The sequence below is a fragment of the Fusarium oxysporum genome, chromosome VI (assembly GCF_013085055.1).
Source record: "Fusarium oxysporum Fo47 chromosome VI, complete sequence".
NCBI lineage: Eukaryota > Fungi > Ascomycota > Sordariomycetes > Hypocreales > Nectriaceae > Fusarium > Fusarium oxysporum.
The window spans coordinates 193,750-199,749 of NC_072845.1; positions in this window are offsets into that span (position 1 = coordinate 193,750).

A 6,000-nucleotide genomic window follows, 5' to 3' on the forward strand; every position below is an offset into this window, starting at 1 on the left:
TGCATTGCTGGCCTGTATTACTTTATCCTTAAGCTTATGCAAGGCTTAAAGGGTGTTATTTAGTATAAGATATAAACTTAGCTATATAGATTAAGATGCTAGTGTAAAGCAGAATAAGACTAGGTAATAATACTCTATATATAGACAGGCATTTAATAATATATTAGCTTCTAGTATATTTTAGCTATTATCTTACTTCTTTATTATAATAACCTTATTATCGTAGTAATAATATTACTACTTCTAGTATGCCAGATATTAATATAAATAGTCTAAGGAAATAATAAAGTTTAATAAAAAGTTTAATATACCCTTAGCCTATAGAGAATATAAGAAGTCTCTCTCTTTCCAAGCTTTTATTAAGAGCTTAAAATAGCTTTCCTAAAGAGTATTATTAGGTAGTAAATTAGTAATAATTAATATTTCTCTTTAGATTTTATTTCCTTATTACTAGCCTTATATAAAAGTATTATATTATAACCTAATATATTTTAATATATATAAAAAAGTACCTTACTTTTTCCTCTAATTAATAGCTACCTACCCTATAATAAGTTAAATATATATTATTTAACTTATATAATAAAAGAAGATAGATAGAGTTAAACTAATTATATTTAACTTATATATCTTTTAGTATATATATATATTTATTTAGCAGTAAATAAAACTTAGCTTACTAGCTATTAATAAAGTATCTTTATATTAATAAGCCTAAACTATATTACTTAATTATTAAGAGATATAATACTTTATATTACTTAGTATTATATCTTATATTATTTATAAATATAAACCTAATATAAATTAGTTTACCTATTTAGAAACCTAACTATTATATATTAATAGCTCTTATTTAGATTATATTATATAATACTAAGTAATATCTATATAATAATACCTATTACTTTAAACTGCCCTTTAACTATAGGATATACTTAGTATATTACTCCCCCTAAGGAATTATAACCCCTTATAAAAGAACTATAGGAAGTCCTAATAGAAATAAATAAAAAAGATAAAATATAAAGTCCTCCTATTTATCTAAACTCCTATAAAGATAAAGTTAAGAAGCTTAAGAAAAGACTTTATAACCTAGGAAAATAATATAATACCCTCTTAGATAATATTAAGAATAATACTAAGATTATATAAAATAGGATTAAGGCTTTAGAAAAAAAGGTAATTAATCTTATTAAGATTATAAAATTACTTAAAAAAATACCTAAGAATAACTAAAAGCTATATAAGGAATATATTAAGTATATTATAGCTCTTATTATTATTAGGAAAAACCCTAGAGAAATCCTTAAATCTTATTAGCCTAATTTATTTAATAATAATATTAATAAATTATAAGGATTCCTTATTAGTCTCTAGAGCTATTAAATATATTACTTAATTTAATTTATTACTAAAGAATTATAAGTTTAATATAAAATAAGGTTTCTTAAAGATAAAGTATTATAAATAATAAAACCTATTATTTATAATTATATTAATAATCTACTTAATAAATAAAAATAAATAACCTAATTTATTTATAAAAAGTATAAATACTTTAAGTTTAAACTTAGAAATACCTTTAAAATTATAAATAAAAAATAAATAATAAAAATAAAGATCTAATAATTTAAATAAAGAGGATTAATTATAAACTACCTAGCTAAATATTATTACTAAGTAGCTAAGTTAAATTAAGGTAAAAAGGCTTATATAATATAAGTATACTTAGGACTTAAGTTTAAAGTTAAAGATATTATAATAAATATTAGGCCTAAGCCTAAGGATTTAAATAAACTTATTAATATTATTATAAAAATTAATAATTAATAATATAAGTAATATAAAGAAAAATAAGCTAAGGAATTTAAAGGATTATATAACCCTTAGTAAAATACTAATTAAGGAAAAAAAAGGTATATAAATACCTAATATAAAACTAAGCCTAAACCTATAGTCCTTAGGGCTATATAATAAGATAATAATAAAAGATCTTATAATATATTTAAGATAAAATACTATAATTATAACTAATTTAAATATATAACTAATAAATATATAAAACCTAAGAAACCTAAAAACCTTAATTAAAATAAGTATACCCTAGGAGTAATTAATAAGTAAGACCCTTAGATAGCTATATAAACCTAAGCTCTAGGTATAATATAAAGTGCTTATAATATAGCATAAGGCACTGCCCTTTAAGGAAGTATTAAACCTATAATAAGATAGTTATAATACCCTAATAATATAACTAACCTCCTATAGGATAATTTTCTAATTAAAGAAGATATAAAAGTAGGGAATACCTTATAGATTTCTATACTATATAAGGAAAAGTTAAATATATATTATAAAGAAGTATAAAAAAACCTAGCCTATAGGGATAAAAAGTATAGAAAATAGTAAGAAGTTAATAAGAGAAGGAGAGAAAAAGCTAAGAAAAACTAAAAAAAAGTGCCTACTAAGATATTAGGTATAATAAGAAAATAAAGACTCTTAAAGTAAAAAACTAAAGAATACCTAGAAGGTCTAAGAGAAAGAAAAGCTACCCCTAATAAGGGCAAATAGCCTAAAGTACTTTAATAAGTTAATAAGATCCTAGTTAAAGTTACCCTATAAGATATTAAATAAGTATTTTAAAAGGAATAAAAAGAAGAAATAAAAATATATACCTATTATTATTAATAATCCTATTATATAAGATATAAAGGAAGGATAATATAAGAAAATATATAATACTTCTATAAGTAAGATAAATACCTAGAATAAAAGTAATAATAACCTTATAAATAACTATTTAATAAAATAGGTAGTAAGATATAAACCTTACTAGAAGATAGGTATATTTAAGGAGCTAAAAAATATAATAAAACTAATAAGCTTATACCTTTAAATATATATACTTATTATATAAATCCTATTATAAATTTATATTATAAGGAACTAGAGTTTAATATTAAGGATAATATAAGAATATTACTAATAATATAAAATATAAAGAAATATTATAGCTTTTATATAAAAGTTATTAGTATTAAGTATACTAATAAGATAAGAAAGATAATAATTACTTTCTTATAATAATCCTTAGTATATTAAATAATAAACCCTACCTAAAAGAAGAAATAAAAGAATACTTAGTAAACCTATAATATAAAAATCTTAGAGTAATTAAATTATAATTTTATATATTATATTACTATATAATTCAGGGAAATAAAAACCTTTATTAAGGAATTAAATAAATAATATAAGAAATTATAAAAGTAAAAAAGGAACTTAAGACCCTTAAGCTAGATAAGTACTAAGGATAGAAAAAAAACTACTAAGATAGAATTACTAATAGGCAATATAATTATTTAATAAAAAAACCTTTAATTAATAATACTAGCTTAGAAGATATATAAGTAATATTAAATAATAAGCTTAAAGCTATAATAATATTTTTCAAAAGACCTTATAATATTAAAGGAAAGCCTATTAATAAATAAAGAAAGATATAATAATAATAATATAAATATAAATTAGAACTTATAAAGGAATAATATAAACTAAGTAAAGTAGATTATATTAAAGGATATATAAATCTAGAAAAATATTATTAATTATACCTTAAAAATATTAGAGTATTATATAATAAATAAATAATAAAATCTAAAAGATATAAAATATACCTAAAGGTATTAAAGAAATAATATAAAAAACTAAAAATATACTTCTAATAATAATTATTTAATAATAAATTTACTAATAATTATATAAATAATAATTATAAATAAACCTATAAGAATACCTTAGGAAAAGAAATATACTTCTTATAATAATAAAGTTATAAGAAAGTATTAAATAAGAATAAATAAGACCTATACTTATAAGTACTTTAAGAGCTATATAAGATAATAAACTAAACTGCCTAATACTATAAGCTTAAATTAAGAGAAGATATTTAAATATATAAATTAACTATAAAGTAAAAAAGAGCTTTATTAATCTAAGAATAATTATAAAGCTAGGATTATTATAAAAGAAGAAATAATTATTATATTAACTTATAAATATAAAAAGATAGTATTTTAATTATAATAATAGTATTATAAATTAAAAGATTAATTACCTTAAGATTTATATTAGAGGAAAGAATTAAGAGGTAAGCTTTAATATTATACCTTTAGGAGAGAATATAGATATTTTACTTAATATAAACTAGCTTAGGTAATAAAACCTATATATTAGCTAGAGGATAGGCTAAATTACCTTTCCTTATAACCTTAATAATAATAATAAAATAATTATAATAAGTAAAAAGAGATTTTAATTTATAACTAAAAGAGAAAGTATAAATTAGTATAAAATAAAGATTTTACTATCTTTAAAAGAAGTATAATATAAGTATAAGAAAGGCTAGAGAAATAAAATAAAAATCCTAGGTATTCTTTAGTAATAAGACCTATAAAAAGAAGAAAAAACCCTAATAAGCTAAGATTAATTAAAAAATATTCTAAAGAAATATTAAATATATAATAAATTATTTAAAGAAGAATTAAAAATAAGATTATTAAAATATAATAAATAGGATTATAAGATTAACCTTATAGATAAGAAATTACTATTTTAAAAGCTATATTTACTTAATTAAAGAGAATTATAAATTTAATAAAAATATATTAATAATATATTATAAAAAGGCTATATTAAAGAATTAAGCTTATTAGTAGTATTAATAATATTCTTTATATTAAAGAAAAATAAAAAGAATTAATTAATTATAAATTATTAACTAGTTAATATATGTACTAATAAAAATTAGACCTTACTTTTATTAATTATAAAACTTAAGAATTAACTATAAGGTAAAATAATCTTTATAGCTTTAAACCTTAAAGGAGTATATAATCTTATTTATATTAAGAAAGGAGATAAATAAAAGATAGTATTTAAAACTAAATTTAAATTATTTAAATACCTAGTAATACCCTTTAGTCTTACTAATATACTTATAATATTTTGATAAATAATTTATAATATACTTTAATAATACCTTAATATCTTTATAGTTTATTACTTAAATAATATCCTAATTTTCTTAGATAATAAAAAAAAAAATATAAGGAATATATTTATAAGGTTTTAAAAATATTATAAGATATTAAGTTATTAGTTAAACTAAAGAAAAGTTACTTTTATATTATAAAGATAGACTTTTTAGGATATATTATTATATCTAGAGAAATTTAAATAGAAAAAAAGAAAATATCTATAATAGCAAAGTAAAAAGTACTTAATAATATTAAGGAAATATAAGCCTTTTTAGGCTTTACTTATTATTATAGATAATTTATTAAGGACTTTAATAAGATTATAAACCCTTTAATAAAACTTATAAAAAAGGATAAACCCTTTACCTAGATTAATAAGGCATAAGAAGCCTTTAATAGACTTAAATAATTAATCCTTAGTAAACCTATATTAGTAATATTTAATTTAAATAAAGAAATTAAATTAGAAATAGACTTATTAAATTTTATATTAGGAGGATAAATTAATTAATAAGATAATATAAGAAAGTTATATCTTATTGCCTTTTATTTATATAAAGTAGAATTAAATTATTTAATTTATAATAAAAAGTTTTTAATAATTATTAACTATTTTAAAGAGTTTAAATACTACTTAATAAGAAGTAAATACTAGGTTAAGGTTTATATTAATTATTAAAATATCTTATACTTTATAATAATATATAAACTTAACTAATAATAATTATATTATATAAAATACCTATATAAGTTTAATTTTATAATTATTTATTATAAGGGATTTAAAAATAGAAAAGCAGATATAATTAGCTAATAGCTAGATTATAATACTAATACTATTAAAGTAAGGAAATAAGTATTAAAAAAGAATAATAAGGGAGAATATTAATTTACTTAATAAATATAAATACTAAGGTAAATATAAATAATAACTACTAAGGAGATCTTAGGAGATTTA